Below are 24,274 nucleotides of genomic sequence, written 5' to 3' on the forward strand. Positions count from 1 at the left end.
TATACTTAAAAATTTTAAGAAAGCATCAACTTAGGTAACCATTTATTATACCATATTCATTTTCTTCTCTGTAGTTGCCAATCTATTTCACTGTGTGTCATATTAGCAAATCCTGTATATGGCAAACATCATTTTAAGATTTGGAGGGATATGAATAAGGTTCCTTGTTCATAACAGTGGCCATTGGCAATCTACAAATATTGTCAAGACACCTGAACTGAATGCCTCTCTTAGTCTTGAAATTTCCATGAGAAGTTAATAGATCAAAAGTATTTCCAGGATCATAACTGTTGCCTTGTCAAAGTGTACCTGCAGAATCATTTCCTTTCTGAATGATTACTCTCCCTCCTTAATTCATCCTCCCACCTACTGACTCTCTGATTTTTGAAACTTTAGTTGTATCATGGATTTCTCTTTTGAATATCCTCTAATACCTAAAGGAAATAATAATAACAATGGCATATATCATCAAGAGCTTACTATGAATAAGTTACTATGTTAGACACTTTTTCTGCATAATTGCTGAGCCTCATAACAGCTCTACAAAGTAGGTATTAGAATCCCCATTATACGTATCAAGAAAGTGAGACTCAAAGATATTAAGTAACTTTCCCAGGGAAGTCCATAAAGTAAGTGATTGAGATAAATTTGAATTTGCATCATGTACCCCATGTTCCATGGCATTCAAGGGCCTTCATAGTTCATTCAGTAAATACACCCTGAGCATCCAGTATGTCTCAGGTACTGTTCCAGGCACTAGAAGTAGAATGATGATCAAGACTAATGGCATACACATTCAAGAAGCTAAGACATTTGCGGGGGTTAGAAGTGAGATCATACAGGCGATCAAGTAGATAAATGGACAAGATAATTTCAGGTAGTGATGGATACCAGGATTAACATAAAACGTGGTGGTAGGATATGGAGTGTGTGAGTATCATATCCAAATGGTCAAGGAAGACCACCATAATAAAGTGAGACCTGACCAACAAATAGGGTAAACCATGTGGACATCAGGGACTGAAGTGCTACAAGCAGAAGGAAAAGCAAGGGCAGAAGCCATAAAGAAGAAATATTTGGGAGTGTTTAAAAAAAAGAAAAAGGAAGAATAGGGTCAATACGGATGGAGCATAGCAAGGAATGGGGACTACTGAAGGGTTGTCATACATGATAATATTGCTTGGAATAGGGTGGGAACTGTAGAGATGGGGAGCAGTAGATATATCAGGGATCAGTGTTGGAGCTTCTCAGTTCAACTCAAAGTTTATTATCCTAATTTTAACATTTACCCTTCATGCACTCTGATTTCCACTTATGCCAAGTAACTTGTCAATCCCCACAATGTCCTTGTGCTGATTTTCACACTCATTTCTTCCTAAAGTCTGATTCCCTGCTTTCAGATCCTTCTCTAGGATACTTCTGCTTTTCAGTTAAGTCACAAATTATAGGTTATTTTTATATTCATTTTTATTTCCCAAGCCTCTCCATTCCCCCTAATCAGAATGAACTGTTTCTTTACTCTTTTGACGTTTTTAAGTCAATCTGGATGGTTTCATGCTTAAGTTTTACACTTTGATCTCTCCCCTGCTAGACCCAACTTCTTGAGGGAAAAAATGATCTCATACATTTTTGCCACCTACCAGTTTGCTTACAGTGAGACACAGGAATTATACATTTTGTTAAACTAGGAACTCAAAAGAAGGGATGGCATCACTCATGATCTCGGACTGAGTCCTCCACTCCATTCCTTATACCACTCTATCGTAATCCTTTATCTCTTGGCTTTTGCAATCATAACTCTTCTAAATCTACTCTTTATAAAATTGCTTGTGATCTCATAGTAAGCATGTTGTATTATTTTGGATTGAAGCTGTAACAAATTGTCACAAATTTAGTAGCTTGAAAACAAAAAAATTATCATCTTACCCTTTTGGAGTTCAGAAATCCAAAACTAGTCTCACTGAGTTCAAGTCAAGGTGTTAGCTGGATTGGTTTCTTCTGGAGACTCTCAGGAGATTCTGTTTCCTTGCCTTGTCCAGCTTCTAGAAGCTACGTATATTCCTTGATTCATGGCTCCATATTATATCACCTCTTCTTTTGCTTCCCTTGTCACATTAACTTCTTCTCTGATGTTGAAGCTCTTGCCTGTCTCTTATAAGCACCCTGTGATTAAATTGGACTCACACAGATAATCAGAATAATCTCCCCATCTCAAGATTCTTAGTTAATTCATATTTGCAAAGACATGTTTACCATGTAAGGTAGCATATTTACAGGTTCCAGAGATTAGGATGTAGACATCTTTGAAGAGTCATTAATTAGCCCACCACATGTGTCTCATGGTGTGTCATCACTCTTTGATCTCATTGAAATATTTAATCAGAAAGCAATACTCCCTACTTTGTGAGAGTCACTCTCCTGCTGGCCTTTGTGACATAGCCCAGGTAGTCTTAATAGATTGTTTCTTTCCACTCCTTTGCAAGTGTCTGTCCATCCTTTAGCATGGTAAACGTCACTCTTCATCAAATTTTCTCTACCAATTGCTTACATAAAGAAAATTCCAATAAATACTTGATAATTAAGTAAAGATAATAATACCTAACCCTTACTGAGTGCTTAATGAGGGTCTAAATGTTTCACATATATAATTGCATTGAATTAGTGCAATAATCCTGTGAGCCTAGGTTCTTTCATTAATTGCATTTGTGACAAAGGTGAACAAATGGAGGCTTGGCTTTCCTATTATGCCTTGTATGAGGTATAGAGGAGGGTCTGAGAGCTTTAGCGACCCCTATGGGAACACAAAATATGTAGTTTTCAGGCCCTCCTCAAACTCAAAGTTGTAAAGCTACGCGTTATCCCCTAAACAGAATATAAGTTCTTTTTTCTTTAATCCCTCACTGTACTTTCTTTCTTGTAGTTCTTATGGCCAAGACATGACCTTCCTTCCTGAGAGAGAAAAAAGAAACTGAGAGTAGTATGGTAGCCCAAAGCACAGTGTCTAAAGAGGGGAGGATAATGCAGACACACTTTAGGGAGGTATTAAAACCTGGAGAACCCTTTCCTAGTGATTGGAAACAAGATTTGGTCTTGCCACCATGAGGTGATTGAAGTTTGTTAGGCAGGGGTGTTCTGGTTCTGGATCATCTATGTGTCACTAAGAGTATCATTAGATGTGTCACTGAAATGTTGTAAAAACTTTCAAGGTCCCAGTTAAACAAGTCTGAGTATTGCTCCAAAAATATAAGGAAACCAGGGAATTAGTGACTTCAAGAGCTAGACTAGAATACAAAGAGGTGATTTTAATTTAATAGGGGTTCAGGTACCCAAGTCTCATGCTAAAAACCAGGCACTGTATCTTTGGCGGTAAGATTAATATTAGGTCCTATCTTTTGCTGATATGAGCATGCAATCCTCAAGTGTTAATTAAAAGTTTAATTAAACAGTGAACAAATGTTGACTAGACATTTCACCAAAGTAGACATAAATGGCCCATAAGCATATGAATAAATCTCAACATCATTAGTAATCAGGGAAATTCAAATCAAACCACAATAATATAGCACTTAATACTCACTAAGACGGCTATAATCAAAAAGTCAAATAATTACAAGTGTTAGGAAGGATGTGGAGAAAGTGGTACCCTCCTACATTGCTGGTGGAAATGTAAATGCTGTGGCTGCTTTGGAATCTTTGGCAGTGTTTTTAAAATGTTAAATATAAATTTACCATATCATCCTGCAATTCCACTCCTAGAAACCTGCCCAAGAGGAATGAAAACATGTACACACAAACACTTGTACATGAATGTTCATAGAAGTATCATTCATAATAATCAAAAATGTAAAATATCCCAAATGCCCATCAGCTGGTAAATAGATATACAAAATGTATTATATCATACAATAGACTATTATTCATCAAAAAAAGAAAATAGTGGCACATGCCAAAACATGGGTGAACCTCAAAAGATGCTAGACACACAAGACCACAAACTGCATGATTCCATTTATATGGAAGATCCAAAGCCATCAAATTTATAAAGATTGAAAGTAGATTAGTGGTTGCCTGAGGCTGGAGATGGGAACAACAGTGGCTGCAAAGTGCAAGAGAGATTTTTTTTGGAGTAATTGAAATGTTCTAAAATTAGATTATGCTGATGGTTGCAAAATTGAATTTACTGAACAATCATTTAATTGTATGGTTAAAATGGTAAATTTTATTGAATGCAAATTATGCAATTATTTCTCAATATACTATATATGTGTATAAATGTATATGTTTATGTATTTTTCAATAGTCTAAATTTTACAGACAATCAGTGTCAGGATAAAGACTCACACTCAGTGTGCTGGATGCAACTTCCAGATTCTATAAATAGGAGTGGAATCCCATTAGTGTATGCATTGTTAATGCAAAATCATATCAAATGTAAGAAAGTAAACAGCAACAAACATACAAGTAAAACAGAGGGAGTGATAAAATTTCTTGGCTTACTTTATCACTCTTCTAGACCGTGGCTCTCACTGTACTGTTCGGGGGCAGGGGGGTGGTTTGAACTGCAGCCAGAACGCAAGAAAAAGCAAAATAAATTAAACTATTTTTAAGAATAACTTTGATTATGCAGTGTTTTCACTTTTTGTATGAATTTAGAACTTAACCCCCATATAAATGTGATTGTGTTGTACTAAAAATTCTTCAGGGCTTCCCTGGTGGCGCAGTGGTTGAGAGTCTGCCTGCCGATTCAGGGGACACGGGTTCGCGTCCCGGTCTGGGAAGATCCCACATGCCGCGGAGCGGCTGGGCCTGTGAGCCATGGCTGCTGAGCCTGCGCGTCCGGAGCCTGTACTCCACAGTGGGAGAGGCCACAACAGTGAGAGGCCCACCTACCGCAAAAAAAAAAAAAAAAAAAAAAAAAAAAATCTTCAAACCTTAGGACAAGCTTGTGACAACTATAAATATTCACCTTTAAGATAAAAACAAAAGTTTTCTATCTAACAAATGATAGAATACATATGTGGAGTTATATTAAATATAGTTACCTAAAACTATTTCTACCACTGTAGAGAAAAGAAATGTGCTTTTAAATGTTGTTTATACCTGTGGTAGATGAAATAATGGTCCCCCAAAGATGTCCACACCCTAATCCTCAGAACCTGTTACATATTACCTTATAAAAAGAACTTTTCAGATGTGACTATGCTAAGGGTCTTGAAATGGGCAGATTAAAAGGACAAGGGTCTTTATAAAAGAAAGAGGGGGGCAGGAGATTCAGAGACAGGAAGGGAGATGTGATGATGTAAGCAGAGGTCAGAGAGAGTGAGAGAGAGGTTTGAAATTGAAGACGCTTCAATGCTGGCCTTGGAGGTGGAGGATGTGGCCATGAGCCAAGGAATGCAGGTGTCCTCCAGAAGCTGGAAAAGGCAAGGAAGCAAGATTCTCCCTAGAGCCTCCAGAAGGAGCACAACTCTTCTGCGCTCTTGATTTTAGCCCATTTCAGACTTGCCTCCAGAACTCTGAAATAATAAATTTGCATTATTTTAAGCCACTAAATTTGTGGCAATTTGTTACAGCAACAATAGGAAGCTAATACAACACCTAATCTGGTTTTCCTCACAAACCCCCACCAAATATTTAGTAAGGAGAAAAAATGAAATAAAACAAAACAAAAAAGAAACTAAGAAATTCTAATTCAGATTAAAATTCATCTCACGTGATAAATTAAAAAGAGATTTCAGGTCATGCTAAAAGATGCTCTCCAGGAAAAAAAAAATGCTGAGTCTCTCAAATTGATCACCTCTCACCTGCTCTTCTGCTTAATACAACATCCACAGGTTTGTCTTAGGACGTCTTCAGCTCCAAGTGTTCAATTAGCATAGAATTAAATATTAAGCAAGGAGTTAGGAGATTGACACCTTTTGTCTTTTGATAAGTCTCTAAGTAATGTCAGTATCTCTGAATTTCTTTTGCTCCTGAGTTCATGGTCACAGGATGGCTGGGCACATTTTCAAAATAGGAAGAATGAAGATGGGGGTGAGTTGGAGGCCTAAGCATCTGTCTCTTGTATCAAGAAACGCAAAAGCTTTTCTAGAAAATACCATCATGGGCCATTACTTGGAGTGGTGTCCATTTATATTTGGAAAAAAGGAAAAAAAGAAAATGGGGGGAGGGCGTAAATCCCAGGAGGGAAGAGACGCAAGGCTTATGTGAAATAATGGCAGAGGGGAACTTCAGGCTCCCCGGGCGAAAGCCTGCTGGCCTCTGGCAAGGTACATGTAGTCCCCTTGTTGCTTGCCTTGCTGACTGGCCTTTAACATTGAAACCTGGGCTGGTGCACCTCACTGTTTGGCCTCTTCTCTGGCCAGACCATACCAGGGCCCACATCTGCAGCTCTTCAATTGAAAACTACCCTTGGAATACTAGAGTATCTTTGCCACCAGTCACAGAAATGGAAACCCCTGAGAGTGTCCTGGGTGGCTCACAGCTAAAGATTGACAATTTCAGGAGTAAGAAAACCCATTACTCACCTTGGCACTGTGTGAAAGTATAAATTATACTCTAGAATTTCTCTGTGGGCTCCAGCTGAAGCACCCAGCTGTTGTAAGGAATAATTATGTTACTTAATTTTTTTTTTTTCCTTGATGATCAGTCAGGTGTGGACATGGAATAGGACCACAGAGAGGTGTATGAAATTGAAAGACATTTGTTATACTCACAAGTCCTGGAAGAGGGAGATAGGGCATGCCAAGTTGGGGATCACATGGGAGGAGAGCCAAGAAAGTGGGCTTCACCAAGCAGGTGGGAAGCTGGGAGAGGATGAAGACCAGTGGGCAGGTGCTTTTATTAAGGGTCAGGGTGATAAACACAAACGAGAGGTGTGAAGGGATTTTATTGGTGTGTTTGTTGTTAGGTCACACTCAGGAGAGGGCAAGAAGGGGTACTCACAGCCTGTTTGTGGGGAGCTTGAAGCATCAGAAAATAAGAAGTTTTAAAAACTTACAATTTACACCCCCTGTAGAACTTTGTCTGAAATCCCACCTTTGCTCTACTTCTTTTCCTCCCTTTTGGTGCTTCCCTACCCCCTTGCTGGTTTCTCCTAGGAGTGCTTCTTAAATACATCATTTCCCCAAGAATCCATGTGTTTGAATCTACTAGGAGCACAATGATTTCAAATATTGCTGTTGTAGAAAGATCTGCCATGGTGACCTGCATTCCTCTTTACCACTCTTTTGGTCATGTTGTCAAGTCTGTGAAAGAGAGAACCCTGGATATCTACGCAGTTACCCAAATTATATTATCAGTGTGAGCAATCTGAAAATATTTGTTAGAAAAATGTCAAAAATATAATTTTGTAGATGTTAAAAGCCCAGGTTTTCCCAAATATGAAGCATCTTTGTTCAAGTAACTGTATCTACAGACAAGCATATTTATGGACAAAGTAAAGTTACTAAATGATCCCTTTATTTACAGTGGAATTGAAAAATGAGTCAGCATGAAGTAAAGCCAGTTGTATAATATATTTTGGCAGGGCTTTTTTTGTTTGTTTGTTTTCCTTCAGAGGGGAAGAAAAGACAACAAAACTTGTCTTTGTCAAAGCCTGTCCCTAAAACATCTCATTTTTAGGCTTAGAGTGAAGGTTACACAAAAGTGCAAAGGTGTTTCTCCTTGTTCATTCCCTTATCCTCAAAGCCAACTTGGGAACTATCAGAAGTGTGAAAAGTTCATGCTTATCAAAGATCATTCATGACAATTACTGAAAAATGATTTTTTGAGAAATTAAAACAAAATGGTTTTTCTTCCCCTCTTCTCCCTCAACTGACAATCATAGGTGACAGTTACCCATGTCAAAAAATATTTTCTTACTGGAAAGAAAACTGGTAAGGAGGGCCTGTCATTATCTCTTTGTTCACTATTTACAGTTAGGAGCAAAAATGATTTATGATTATTGTAATTATATCTCTCTTTAGGAAAGCTGTACTAATTACATAATTTTTTTAGCCATTTTTCTTTCTACAAGCTCTTCGTTAACCTAAGAAGTATATTAACAATTTTGTACCTCATTACTTTTCAAACCTCTGTGTGGGTCACAAATTGAATGGTCCAGGATCACTTAACGCATCGTCTGTTCAATGTGTTCATGGTGCTTGTGGGCTGACATATTCACAACTGTGATATAGACTTTCCCTCAATAGATAGTATCTTCATAGATGTTTTGAAGGAGTTTACAGGAAATGAGTTTTGGGAAAAATGTTTTGTAATCTGTAGTTTCACCATAATGACAATGAACCTTAGGAGTCAGCCTGAGATGTGTTATCTGAGCTAATATTACCAGCTACCTATCCCTTTCATTTTATATCACATGTATAACTCTGGTTTTCTCTATTGTCGTTTGTGATTCATCCTTTTTTTTTTTTTTTTTTTTTTTAATGGTTCCATTCTGCTGTTGCCTCCTCTCCTGCAAAACTGCTTTGGGCCATAGAGATAATAGAATATTGTTTTGAATTAACATTTCCTTGAAATGAAATTTCTGTGTGTTTACAGAATATTTTTTTAAGTACTACTTTTCTAAGATAGTTTTATTTAGGTAGCATCAGAGAAGTTGCATTTAAAAATTTTTGATTTTTAGTGTAGTAGATAATATTGGGTTAGGAAATACACCTCATACACCTCCAAAGATAAGAAGCAGCCCTTATTGAAGAAATTGCGTTAATGTTTTCTAAATGCTGCCATTTACTTAGTATTTAAATGATCTGATATTCTTGGAAAACATTAAAGTGTCTTCTTTGTCATCTTACTCAATCGTCCCAACTCTGAAGTGAGTACTGTTATTTTTCACTTTAAGTATGAGGAAACTGAGACTGAGAGAAGTCAGTGGTCTCCCCAGGAGCCAAACGGCTATAAAATGGAAGAAGCATTTCAATTGACTTCTTCTTGCCTCTGTAATACTCAAGTTCTCCCCTTTAATCCTCCTAAGATCCATATGAAGTTGGTATTATTCCCCATTTACAAATTAGAAAACTAGGTATGAGAGATTAAGTTAAATGCAAGTAAACAACAGAACCAATACATGCAATCTCCTTTTTCCAATAAATGATAGCAACCATCATTAACGTATACCTGAAAGAAAATGCTCATATGTGTTCTGAATTTAAAAACTAGTAATAAACACATGTGAAAAGTTTTAAAGAGCTCTATCCCATGCAGAGGCTCAGGATTGTATCTAATTTAATGCATGGTTAAAAAAAAAAAAGAGGGGAGGGAGAGGACAGCATGAATTATCTCCAATAAATGAATTGTTTAGTTTGCTCAAAGTAAATGCAGACAAACAAGCAAACAAGCGGATAGGTCCACAGCTAGGTCCCACTGTTGTCAAATCAAACAATAACAGCCAAAGTGAGGTTGTTTTGTCGTGTTGTCTAAAATAAATTACCATGTCACCTTGAGTGACTCATTTGAGAATAACGAAATCACATGCTCATGAATATATTCATCCAAATGAATTAAGTGTTGAAAGGTATGAAGGCTATCACAATATTTCATGCTAAGAAACAATGAGAAAATCAGCATTTTTTCTTTTTTCTGGTTTTTTCATTACCTTTCTGTGTTTTTATTTGTATTGGCTTATGACCTTGTGACCCCCACCAAATGAATGGATTGAAATACTATTGTAACTTTTCTTTAAGATTGGGAGGATGGCAGAAACAAGACCAGTGGAGTATTTTATGTCCATCATTACATAGCAAGAGCTTTATACACAGTAGTTATTTCTTACATTTTTCTTATACACAAAAGTTATCTCAAAGAAATATAAGAAACTTAACAGAAAGCAATTTATTTAGGGCAGTTTTCAACGTTGCAAATAAATAACGATTTTGACTATTCATGTTGGAAAAGGATAAAAGGACATTTAGCATGTATAAAAAGAAATTCAAAAAATAAATAAGAAAGTGGGTTAACAACTAGAAAAGAATTCTAAAGCTTGTGGAAAAAAATATTCCTATCCATATGTGTTAACAGAGTTATTTAAAACACTGAATTAGGAAAGTAGTAATCCAATTCCATTTCACAAAAAATGAGCTCCCAAAATAGGTAAAGCTTTATTATAGGCATTAGTAAAATGCTCTGCAGAAAGGGTTAAAGAAGGAAGAAGAAGCCTGAGATAGACATGGTAGTCATTCTCAAGTCATTTACAATCTAGGGAGGAAACAATAATACTCTTCAAAATAATTCAAATACATACATCACTTAACCTTTCAAAATTACTTTCTCATATGTCATGTCATACTGCCCTCTCAACAACCCCGAATAATAGGCCAGAAACTTGCTATTTCCCCTGTTTGCATACAAAAAGGGAGGGGCAAAGGTGGGAAAAATTAAATGACTTGCTTAAGTCACTTAGTAGAACCACACTATAGAACAAAGACTGACGTTAATTGTTCTCGCTGCAAAGGTTATAGAATGGTGCAGAGGAACTCAGCACATGTGGATGGCTCACAGCCTCAGACCCTTCTTTCCATCTTATAATAAAAATCTCTCATCTTTATTCTCTCTCCTGGCATGCATGACCTTCAAGAAACATAAGTACAACTGGGTCAGAGTGAAAATAATTTTCTTTGATGAAAAGAATGAAAACCCTGAGAGCTGAGTAAAAAGAGAAAATTTAATTATTGACCAGGTTAACACCATCAGGGGGATGACTTATTGGAATCTGCAGTGTGTCTTAAGTAGAAGGAGCTGCTCTGTTGGGAAGTTGGCTGGGGATACACATGATAAGTGGGACAGTGGGTTGAATAGCATCCCCCCCACAATGCATATCCAACTGGAAATGCTTAATGGGGCCTTATTTAGAAATAGGATCTTTGCAGATGTAATTAGTTAAGTCATTTTGGATTCTAATGATCCCCAAATCGAATGTCTGTTGTCCTTATAAGAAGGAAGGAGTACATATAGAGATACATGGGGATAAAGGCCATGTGAAGATGGAGAGAGAGATAGGAGCCAACCAGCTACCAGATGAAGAACGCTAAGAATTGCTAGGAGCCCCTAGAAACTAGGTAAAGGCAAAAAAGGATTCTTGCCTAGAATTTTCAGAGGGGACCTGGCCCTGAACATTTTCATTCCAGGTTTCTAGCCTCTAGAACAGTGAGAAGGTGCATATCTGTTGTTTTCAGCCAGCCAGTTTGTGGCATCTTGTGGTAGCCCTGGGGAGCTAATGCACATGAAGCCCTAGAAGGAAGAAAAGCAGGAACATCCTCTCCCAGAAATTCAGAAAGTGTACTTGCCTTGGGGAAAGTGTTGGTGGAAGGAGGGAGTATGGGAGGAGCACGTGAGGAAGCTGTTGGTAGAGAGGGTCGTCAAGGAGAGAAATTGTCCTTATCAGGTGACTGTAATATTCTAGCTGTGTATCTGTAATTTCACACGTGTTTGCGCTCTTCCTTCTCACCACAGTCCTGTGACATACGTTTGACATCCCTTTTTAAAGTGAGGCTTAGATAGCCTAGGTTCCTAGCTCAAAGTCACAAAATAATAAATGACAAAATCAGGAACCAAATCCATTCTTCCTGTTTCCTAGACAGGTGTTCCTTAAGGCTGTAATTAAATAGCCCTCCAAGAATATAGTAAATATTTCTTTCCTGGAGACTTTTAAAACTAGTCAGGACACAGCAATAAGGGACTCTCAGGAGAAATAGTCCTCTTGGGGCAGAGAGATGAAATTGGATATCCTAATAGTTCTTTTCTAAGTCTAATTATTCTCAATCTGTGTAAGGCGTTGACTAAAAGCAAGTTCATTATCATTTTTTCTACGTTAACTGAAAAACAAGATTGATTGACATTTTGGAGATATTCAACATTTATATGCAGGAAATTTAGGAGACTTTAAACACATTCAAAAAAGCTTTTCTTAAGATAGCTCATACTGTTGTTTGTTTTGTTTTTTACAGTGAAACACTCTGCACAAAAACAGATGCTTTCTAAAATTTCTTACTGCTGTTCTTCCCAAGCTGATGACCTTGGTGTACTCAGGACCTTGTAGGCAGTATGTAGTCTTCCTCAGCTGGAAAAGAAAGTAAATACTGTGCTTCTTACCTAAATTCCTCTGTGTTCACACACAAATTCTGGCTTACTCTCTTTGCCTCTCAAATGTACTGATTCTGACCTCTATTCACAACAGATAATAAGAATATTATAAATTGTGATTATATTTAAAAGTGTCTTCATATATTTTGTTTCATCCAATGCACACTACAATATGTAGTACTCACGTTTCAAAAAAGAAGGAACATCTGACAATGAAAGTGACGTTGCATAAAAGCACAGGTGATGAGTGTCAGTGTTGAACTCATAGCTTGGTAATATTACTTTAATCTTTTAAAAAATCATCCCTCAATTTTAACCAGAATAAGTTTGATGTTTACATTGGCCATTTCTATGCTAAAAAGAAAATAAAAATAAAATAAAACAACTTAGTAAAATTGTGAAGGCTACCATTTGTGTTTCTTATCCCACTTTGGTATCCTAAGCATGCTGATCTCCTATAAAATAAAACACATCTCAAGAAGAATAGATTCTTTTAAGACTTATCTCCCTAAAAGAGAGGTATATCTCTCACCTGTTCATCCAGGATAATGATGTTTTGCAAAAATAAGTTTTGTTCACTTAGATTAAATGTCTCCTTGACCAATATAATTAATTCCTAAATAATACCTAAAGTACATTTTCTTCTTGGGACTTTTTAGAGTTGATAAAATAATTAATTATGAAATTGACATCCTTCCCCACCTCTCATCTTGACATGTTAAAAAATTTTAAATTAATATGTAGGTATACTTTGAGTATGCTTTGAACACTAACTTCTGATTCCTATCCACTAGAACATGGAGACCTTACCTAAGAGTGAGTGGGACATGTACTGTGCTGACCCAACCAATCTTCTTAAGACAAGGGCAGATCAAGCCAATATCCCTGGAACCATCCTTGTTTTCTCTCATCTGCTCTCTAACACCAAATCATTCAGTCCTAGCTTTTCTACTGCATCGATATAAGTCAAATATGCTAATTCTGTCCATCTCCTCTGTCCCCACCCTCATCTGCCACTATCTCTCACTTGGACCACAGAAACTTGTCTCTAACCCTCTTGTTTGTCACCTGTCCTCCACGGTCAGGAAAGTCTCTAAAGCTCAAATATGATCACATCACTCAGGTGGCTAAAGCCCTTCAATTGCTTCCAAGTGCTCTCAGGATAAAGCCCATGCTCTCTAACATGATGCGTGGGTCCTGTCACAATCTGGCCCCATCCTACCTCCCTACTTTCCATCCTCCCTTACCTTCCTCTCCCTCTCCCCCCACATATATCCCCTTCCACCTGTTGCTCTAGCAATGGTGAACTATTTTCAGCTTAAAGAAGACTCTGGGCTCTCACATCTCTAGACTTTTCTGCATAACGATTCCTTTGCCTGAAATATTTGTTGAGCTATAAAATTTCTACTCTTTATTCATGTTTTGGAAAAAGACCATTTCCTCTATGCAGCATTCTCTGAATCCTGACTCAACCCTGACTACATCATGAAGCGTTTAGTTGACCGTCCTCCTCTGCTATCCCACACTACCTTAGTTACTAACAGTGACCAGTTCTTTTCTCAATTATGGATTGGAATATAATAATCTAAATTCTAGAGATGTGTCTTGCTCTCACATTCATTGTACCTTCAAGATACTCAATTAATATTTCATGTACATATGTATGAATGAATGAATGAAAGGATATATAGCATATCTCAGGCACAAACTGTTCGACATACAATATAAGACATAAAACATATATGTATGTTTATAAGACATATAAACTTACGATATAAGACATCCACCTTAATAGGAATATAATTCTGTACTCTGGACAGAAGAATGTTCTCCTACACTATGTTCTTTTAACTAGGTCTCCCTAACTATTCTTCATTGATTCCTCCTTCACAATTTCACCCAGCCACCCTAATAACACTTTTTCAGTCTCTGTACAATTATGAAAAATGTCCTCTGAAGCTGGGGTATGGTATTTGAATAGATGAGGCTGTCATTACATAGACACAGTTAGATTCATTGAGAGGAGCCATTGGCTCATCCTGAATCAAGATGCTGCCAAAGTTTGACAGATGCGGTCAAAGGACTACCTGGCACTTTAAAAGGTCAGAGAAGTTAGGCATGACCGACTTCTTCACAGATGGCTGAGGCTGTCAACTCTACTTGAAATAATCTATCCTGAAGGTGATGGAGATGAGGTGGCCCGCGTTAGCCCCGAGGAGTTCTGTATTTCTAATGACTTGTGTGTCACTCCCTGCCTCTGCTTGCCCCAGACATCTCTCTGTGAAGACATCCACACGGTCACTTGGGGCCCCACCTAGACCTTTTCAGGAATCTTATGGGACAAGCCTAGCTTTGAAACTCAACTTCTCAGTGTAAGGAAAGGTCATGAGAAAAGAAGTCTTTCAGTGTTTAAAATCTTGTTTCTACACACCTTCTCTTTAAACTGAGGAGGGAAGAAATGAGCACAAAAGAAGCTATGACTTGATATGACTGAATTTAAACATTAATGAAAAAGCTCTTTGTACTATTTCATTACTTCATTCAACATGTACGTACTAATCACCTACTCCATCCTAGATTCTGGGCTTCATACTAGGATTACAGAAAAGTATGACACATATCCTTTGAGGATCTCACAGTCTGGGTGGGGATGAGGTAGACAGGAAGTCATGGAAAACTAAATATTAAACAGCATGATAAGTGACTGCAATTATTGGACCTAATTTATTCATTTAATCAATAAGCGTTTCCTCAGCATCAGTAATGGGTTGGGCTCCACGCTGGATAGTGGTATATAGAAGTTGTAAAGAAAACATTTGTGCCCTCAAAAAAAAAAAAAAAAGGCAATAACATAATGATATTATGAAGAGAGGGATTGTAGGGTACCCATTTCTGATCCTTCTTATCTCTGGGATAAACATTTCCCTATACACATTAAAATAATTTGATGACATCCCTCGTTGGCAGGTCATGTTTTGCTCATATCAGTGACTCAAGGCAAAGGGAAAAAAGAAAAGGTAAAAATACGGACTGGATTTCAGGAGTATTGGATGCCCTCCATTCGTTTCCTGAACACCTCTGTGGCTTTGAAAAGCACCTATCATGGAGAGCACGTCATTGTCTTTGGGGCTGACATTCAGGGTCAGAATGTCATTCCCTGAAGGGAACTGATAAGAATAAGCCAAACTCTTTGCCTTGTCAGAACTATGTTATGAATGCAACTTTACCTACCCCAGTGGGTCTGAGACCCAGCTGCTAATCAGTATCCCTAGAGAGCTACTGAGTACACCTCAGGAATACTGACCCAGTGCCTGTGGTGAGACCGGGAATCTGTATTGAATATATTTCCCAGGTAATCCTGATGTACGGCTTGTTTGGAGTCACCAACCTCAGTTTCAACACCAAACTTGGGCATGGCATTAAAGACCCTTCCCAATCTGGCCCCAGCCCATCTCCCTAGAGAGATCTCTTATTATGGCCATGCTACCATCCCATCCCAGTGTCAGAAACAGCCTGTACTCCAGGCTCACCTTTGTTTCCCACTGCGTTAGTACATGCTGTGTTTACTCTATTTTCCCTTTAAGACACATCAAACTATGTCCTCCTTTAAAGGCACAACCCAAGTTTCTCTAGCCTGAAAAGTCATTCCTGACTTTCCGGGCCAGCCTAAGCTGCTTCCTTCTCTATGTTCCCAGAGAACACACTCTATTTAAACCTGGATTGTAAACACATATTTCTCCCAACTGGATCATAACCACCATGGGTATTTCCATGCCCTTGTATTAAGATGCCTAATAATTATTCTGGCAATATAGTAGATAGTTAATAAATGATTATTAGGTGAATGATTAGGACTTAGGAGCAGGTGAGCTGTTACCAAAATCAGGGCATAATATCACAGTAGGAATTTGGTCACAAGACTGATTTAGTACCAGTGTTGGAGAAACTGGGGAGTTGGATAGCTTATTAAGAGAAGAAAGAACCAGTTATAAACTGAGTCTCTTAACATGTGGGTCAAAAAGCTTTAATAAAATGTTAGATCTGATGTTGAACTATCCCAACCCAACTAATGCTTTGCACATATAACCTATTCTGTGTAGGATTGTTCTAGATTCTGGGGTAGTCTAGGTGCAAATGTAGCAGTAAGATGGCCCCAGAATGTGAGAAAAAAAAAAAAAATGAGAACAGGGAGATATCCAGGTCATGAAATGGAAAATGTGTCATCTACACTTGTAAGTTTTCTAGTTCTTACTGAATATTTTTCCTCACCTCCTTTCTCAACCAGGTTCGGGTTGCCCCTTTCCTCTCCATAAAGTATCTCCTAACACTGGGATGAATATAAAATTGCTCATAGCTCTTTGCTATGAGAATCTTATATCCAGGTAATTGCGGACTCTATGGTGCCCCTGGAAACCACGGCAAAGAGCAAACATTAGCTTTATACAGTTATTGTCTTTTTTTTTTCTTTTCTTCAGTGTTTCACACTACAAGGTTAAGAGAAAATGTGGTATTGTATGGAATGGATTAATTAATAGCTAGAGCCAATAACGATTTTAGTGACAGGTCACTCCTTTGGTGGAACTATCTCCAGAATCATAAAACCATTTTTTTTTTTTTTTTTTGCTTATGTTATATACTTAAGTAGCACATTCACTCTAGGTGTACACAATCATACAGACATATCAAAGAGAGAAGGGCTGGCTGGGATGCAGGGAGTCTAGGCATGCATTCTAAAGCCACCACCAGGGCCTTATACAAAATTAAGCTCTATGATTAAATACTGCCAGTGTTCTATACTGATAACTTTGGCTCTTCTCTCTCTTATCATCAGTCTAAGGGTCCATTTGCTTCAGAATAAATGCATCATACATGTAGAATTCTTTCTCTTTTCATCTAGTATAAGTTATTATATCCATAAGCCTATGTGAGAAGATACATTTCATTTCGTAACTAGTTATGACCAATTTATGATCCAAGCTCTGCATCGAAAGGTTGAAAAGTAGGCTCAGAGAGAGATTCACAGTCGATCAGCAATGCCTCTTCTGTGTGCAAGAGGTGGGGAATGACGGCTCCTGTCCTAGATACTTGTTATCCCTGACACAGACCAATCCATAACACTATAAATAATATATTTGCTCTAGAGCATAAGCCCTTGTTGTTACCGGGCATCACCAAATTCAGTTTTGGAGACAAAATGGTAGACTGGGAAAGTCCCAGTTTGCCTTTTACTAGTTGTTCTTGGACTCAAAAGTTTACCCCCTCTAAAAAAAAGAGAACAAAAAGGAAAAAAAAATCATTCATTCAATCAAGCAGTTGATGTGGGCATAAGTGAGAAATGCAATTTTATAAAATCTTAAAAATCAGGTAGCATATGAAGAAAGGTTTCACATTTTCAAATGCATTATGAAGATAATGGGAATTTGAGGTAGTTCTAAAAGAAAAGAATGAAGCAAAAGAGATTTTTTTTATAATAAATGTATAAAATGGAAGGTTTTTGCATTTTGAACCATATCATTTTCTACTAAAAGGGATTGAATGATCAGAGAGTATTGATGCGATCAGGTGACAGTTTTTGTGAGCATGGTTTTGTTTTTAATTATTACTATGTTGTTTTCTATAATTTTTAAAGACTATTATCCATAAACAATAGTGATCCTATTCTTGCAGAGCAATATGAAGCATAGGTAGAATTAATGTAGGTAATGAATTAATTACTTCCACAATAAAAAACCAGCAATAAGCATGCTTTGCTTAGACACGCTGGATTTCAACATTTGATAGAAAATATTTGCATATATTATTTATTTTTATTTTACTAGTAGCCCTGAAAATAGATGTTAGAATTTCACCCATTTTGCAGATGAGTAAAGTAAGAAATAGATTCTTAAATGTTCTAAGATTGCTCAGCAAATGTATGAGACAAGACTTGACCCAGAACTTTGATTCCAAAGCCCAGGCATTGTCTATTTCACATTGGTTTTCAGAACGTTTTATCCACATACTTATCTCAGGGAGTAGATCTCCTTAGCATAATACCCTAGAAAATCTACTGTAAAGCACCTTTGGATGACAAGTATTTAAGATATAATTAAGTTGTACTGTTTGTTTTCAACGATTGAAATAGTAGAGTTGAAGATAGGTAAAGCTTTTATTAAATGTCTTTTGTTAATGTATAATAAGTTAAAGCAAGTAGAAATACACAATTTGATTCAAGCTCTGTTTTTTCCATAATTTTATTTAACAAATAATGTTCTATCTAAAACCACTTCCTCAAGACCCTTCTGTCTCCTACCATCATAGTTGTATTCCCCAGACACAGGGCCAGCTAGCTCTTCCTTCATGTTTAACACCCTTCCTGTGTCTTGAACCAATCTTTTCCTTAGTAAGGACATAACAATAGCCCTAGCTGAGCAATCCTGGTAATATAGCAACAAGTCACTCTTTTAGAGCGGAAATATCATATGTAGTTGAACCTAATAAACTTGTATTTAAAGACCAACTTAGCAGTTAGAAACTGCATCTTTGGACAAGTTATTTTTTATCTCATCCAATCTGTTTTCTTCTAATGTAACTCATATGTAAGTTAAGAAGACATCACACATCAAGTACTAAATAATGTTAGTTTTCTTCTCTAGGTCCTTGCACCATGATTTTCAAACAAAATTGCGATGAAATGTTATTGTCCCATAGTTACTCCTAAATGGTCTGCTTTTGTATTCCTCGATGACCCCACATTTGGGATCTAAAGAAGCCTCAGTAGAATTCCAGAGCAGAGCTCTCCAGAATTTCTGCATGGAGTTTGTGCCTCTCTGTCTCCTGAATACCCCAGGTGTGTTTTCCCCCAGGATTCTGTGGGTCAGCTGCCTCTGTGTCCTCACACCATAGGTGGGGCCTGAGTCAGGAAAGGGCTGAGAAGCTAATTTCCTTTGAAGTAAAGCTTATGTCATGGGAGCATGATGAGCGAGGAAGAGAATGGCCTAAAGTGAGGTTAGATGACGAGCAAGCTCATACTGGTGGTCATGGAAAGGAGCTCAGAGTTCACTGTGAATGCAGGAGAGCCTGGGAAGCCATGGTAGTTGTTAAGTGAGAGACAAGATGTGTTGAAATTGTTCCTCTGCCCGTTGTTACGTGATTTGAGTCAGTTCATGTAAAAGCTTCAAGCCTCAGTTTCCACATCAAGAAAGAGAGAGTCTGACACCTCAGCAACTTAACCCACAGGGTGATTGCAAGGATCACATCAGAGAATATACATGGAAAGCCTTGGCAACTTGTAGTCATGTGAGCAAAATGTCATAATGGCCGTGGTTATCTCCTGGCAAAATGTTATCAGCCTGAAAGTAAAGACGGAAAATGGACTCCTTGATTAATTATTTGTCTTCATTTCACTTTCTTTTATATCACATGATGTTGGGAGGAATAGATTCCTGCCACTTCAACACTCCTTACCCATGGCTGGCGGTCCGGCAGAGGGCAAACCTGCCCAGAGCGTACAAATGATTAGGGCTGGCGCTGGACACAGGACCTGGGGGACTTTGTAACATTTGTAAAATGACCATTTCTCTGAAGCTACTAAAAGGATAGGAGTTCCTTTTTTTGCTGCCACCACTTGGAGATAAGACAGAGGAAAGCGTTCTTCATTAACACCTGTGGCTTTCTCTTCAATCATTTATTCATTCATTCACGTGTTCTTTCATTCCACACACTTAACTGAGCATCTGATTGATGTTTCAAACCCTCTCATTTCTCATCTGTAAAAGGAAGACTAGTAATGACAGGTAATATTTATATATATGTTTAAGCATATTCTGGGAATTATACTAATAATTTACATGTATTATCTTGTTTAATTTTTCCAATGTCCTCTGATGTAGATAGTTATTATGATTACATACCTTATACACGTGAGGGATTTGAAGGTCATGGACCAGCCCAGGTCACATAGCAATTCCACTCCTGGGTATATATCCAGAAGAAATAAAAACACTAATTCGAAAAGATACATTCATCTCAATGTTCATAGCAGCACTATTACACACACACACACACACACACACACACACACACACACACACACGATGGAATATTACTCGGCCATAAAAAAGAAGGAAAATTCTGCCATTTGCTGCAAAATGGATAGACTTGGAGGGTATTATGCTAAGTAAAATAAGTCAGACAGAGAAGGACAAATACTATATGGTATCACTTATATGTGGAAACTAAAGAAATACAACAAACTAGTGAATATAACAAAAAAGAAACAGACTCACAGATATAGAGAACAAACCAGTGGTTATCAGTGGGGAGAGGGCAGAGGGGGCAATATCAGGGTAGGGGATTAATAGGCACAAACTATCCTGTATAAAATAAACTACAAGAAAAAAATTTTAACAATAGCTACCAGGATATATTGTACAACACAGAGAATATAGCCAATATTTTATAATAACTATAAATGGAGTATAACCTTTAAAAATTGTGAAACACTATATTGTACACCTGTAACATATAATACTGTACATCATACTTCAATACTGTACCTGTACTTCAATAAGAAAATTTTTAAAAACATTCATGGACACACACACACACACTAAATAAATAAATAAATAAATAAATGGCATCAGAACTGGACTTGAGCTCAGCTCTCTTTGACTTGAAAGCCAAATTTTGAACAACATGCTGACACCAACCTTAGTTCAAGTGAGGATGAAAGGTGAGAGCATGTGTCAGATGTTTCAGTACTGCGGTATCCAGCCTCTCCAGCTTCTTGGATGATGTCTTTTCCTTCCAGCTTTTCCTAATTCCTACAGTCAGGGACAGGCAGCTTAGCTTGATAGGTAATTTTTCCATGGAGTAAGAAACATTTAATAGGCACACTATAAGTACATAAGGCAACTCCCAATTCCATGATATCCCATTACTTTAGCTTGAATTCACAAGTGGCATGTAGTGTAACAATGGCGAGAGGCTCTGCAACCAGACTGCCACTGTTGAATCCTGGCTCCATGTGTTACTAACTGTGTGATGTTTCTTATTTAAATTCTCCATGCTAGGGGGGCTTCCCTGGTGCCACAGTGGTTAAGAATCCACCTGCCATTGCAGGGGACACGGGTTCGAGCCCTGGTCCGGGAAGATCCCACATGCCGCAGAGAAACTAATCCGGTGCACCACAACTACTGAGCCTGTGCTCTAGAGCCCGCAAGCCACAACTACTGAAGCCCGTGCACCTAGAGCCCGTGCTCCGCAATAAGAGAAGCCACTGCAATGAGAAGCCCACCCACCGCAACAAGAGTAGCCCTTGCTCACCGCAACTAGAGAAAGCCCACACACAGAAATAAAGACCCAACGCAGCCAAAAATAAAATAAATAAAATTTTAAAAATACTTTAATAAATAAATAAATTCTCCATGCTAGGTGTACTACTAAGAGTATCTCTCTCATAGAGTTGTTATGGGAATTCAATTTCTTCATATAGTGATTGACACATAGCTAGTTCTCAGTAAATATTAACTATCAACATAGCTTTTATTTATGTGTTACGAGTGCTGTTCTAGCAGTTCCAGTCTCAGGTTGGAAAGCAGTACATGATTTCTTCTGGATGCTACCTTTACCCGTGGTTGATCTTCAACACCATAAATGTGAACTCTCACCTGTTGAATTACTATCCTTCTGTATCTCAAACTTGCACGCTCTCCAGCCGTGTGATAAATGGTCATTCAATAAACACTGACTCTATAGACTAGAGTGCATGACAGGTGCTAGGAATATAAGAGAAGGTAGATCTCTGCTTTCAAGAGATACAGGGTTTAATGAATGCTGGGTGACCATTTAGCTGTTTGTCAAGCCTTCTGTGAAGGGAATTGTGACACTGAATGGCATTTGCAGTAGTTGACCTACAGACTCTATGTTAAAGAGTCCCCTTTCTATCTTTCTCCAGCTCAAAACTATCTGACAGGTTGGGTCAGGCATAAAAAATGAAAGCTTTTATTATTGCCACAGAGAGGCAGCTTGGTCTGTTGGGAAGAGATCAAGTTTTTTTGTTAGAGACCCGAGTTCAAATCTTAGCTCTGCTATTGAGGAGCTGTGACCTTGGATCAGTTCCTTAACTTCTTTGAGCCTTTTCTGTAAGGGAGAGGCTTTATAGAAGGAGAAAACTATCTGATAGAGACTTTGTGAAGACAAGGCATGAAGCAAGTAAAGCACCAAGCACAGTTTCTGGCACAAAGTGGGGCTCAGCCACCGCCGGCTGCGGGGGGTTGGGACGGCAGCAGCCAGCAAAAACAATAATGCCAGTGGGAGGATGGCCTTGGCTACAGCAGCAGATGTGGCAGCAACTTTCTTCTTCTCTTTGTTTGTTCAGATGCTGCCTTTATAATGGTAATGGATTACTTTAAAATTCAGAGTCCATTCTAGTGATAAAGAAAAATGATAGTGGGTTTCCCTATAATTAATGGCATTTTTTAGCATTTCAGTCTGATTATAAATAGAACATAAGATGCCTTCTATGGTGAGTACATGTCTCTCTAGTTTTCTAGATTTATGAATTTAGCTCATATCAAATTAATTATTGTGGGTGTATTACATGGATGTGAAATATGTGGAATAATAGGACTTCATTGTTAATAGACCTCTCAGGAGCTCATGACAAACATCCTTAGGATAGCAACACATGCTTGAGTTTAATGAGAACAATCACTGACAATTAATGGTTCTTGTGCTTTCAGTAAATTACACACTTTCAAATTTTATATTCTTTATTTTCATCTTTATGGTTTCAGTTTGTGACTTGTGTGAAATTTATGCCAGATCTCCTTACAGAGGAAGAAATTGTTTATGGAATGTGTACTATGTGCCAGGCTTAAGTGTTACATATTTTACATATGTGAGTATATATGAACATGTAAGTATGTTTGAACCACAAAGCAATTAGACATCCCTTTATGTACAAACAAGGAAACTGAGACATGGTGAGATTCATGACTTATCAATGTGAGTGTCCATGCTAGAATTAAAAGTTGAGTTTGGTCTTTCATTCAGTAGAAGAGAAATTAGACTATTGCAAAAAGATTCCCTTTTTATCAACCAAATTTCTGCTTGCAGGAGACTCTTCAGCTTTACATACAGTAACCTTCTAGTGATCCCTGGATCATATTGGTCTTAAGCTATGTGCATAAGGAATTGATAAAAAAATCTGTGAATTTAATGTTTTGACATATTTTGGAACCTCATCTGTGTGTACTGCAAGGTCAAAAGCTATGGCTATATCTAGAAGAATATACTATTGTTCCTTGTTCTCTTGGTGCAGGAAAAGGAATTTTTATTGAGGACAAGTTATGAAAAGCTATATCTTGGCATTGGATAACCTGATGCTCTAAGTGGAAGATTCTTCCTGGACCCCAAATATCACTCTGCTGCTCTTTCCCCATTTGTTCATTTCAGCTATTATATAATTTTCAGATACATTGCTGATGAAAAGGAAACATCATGAACATGTTTTAGACAAATAATATGGATTTTTTATTTTAAGGACAACAGAAAGAGAATGTGATATAGCAGCCAAATCAGAAAATGTGATTAGGCAAAGGAGAATAAATGGTAGAACTATCATTATAGCTAGAAAGAAGAACTAGCCCCCTTCATGTTTTATTAATCTGGATTTACTCATAATTGCCTTTGTATTGATATAGAGGCAAAATTCTTACCACAGTATCCAATTTTATTATCTCCAGGGCATGCATATTATTTGAAATTTTCCTGTTTAACTGTTTGAATCTTGATTATGACTTCCTCCCCTCATAAGAATGTAAGTTCCGTGAGAGTAGACACCTTTTCTGCTTTGTTTTCTGTTACAGACCCAAAGGCTAAAGTAATGCAGGCATATAGTTGGCACTCAACAAATATTTACCGAATGAATGAACGGCTACCTTTCAAACTTATATATTCATTCACTATACCATCATTTAAGGAGTGTATACTGTGTGCCAGAGTAGGTATATCTACATAATACATGCACATATGTATGCAAAAATGAGAGGCAAAATTGCATAACAGGTAAATTTGTAAACTCAAAATAGTGTCTGGACCACTTGTTACATAAACTCAGAAAGTTCCACGACTTTTCTGAGCCTCCTTTATTTCATCTATAAAACACAGATTATATATGCCAGCTCCATCCTGCCCCAACAGCGGCATGCAT

Source organism: Delphinus delphis, chromosome 8 (genome assembly GCF_949987515.2).
Source record: "Delphinus delphis chromosome 8, mDelDel1.2, whole genome shotgun sequence".
Lineage (NCBI taxonomy): Eukaryota > Metazoa > Chordata > Mammalia > Artiodactyla > Delphinidae > Delphinus > Delphinus delphis.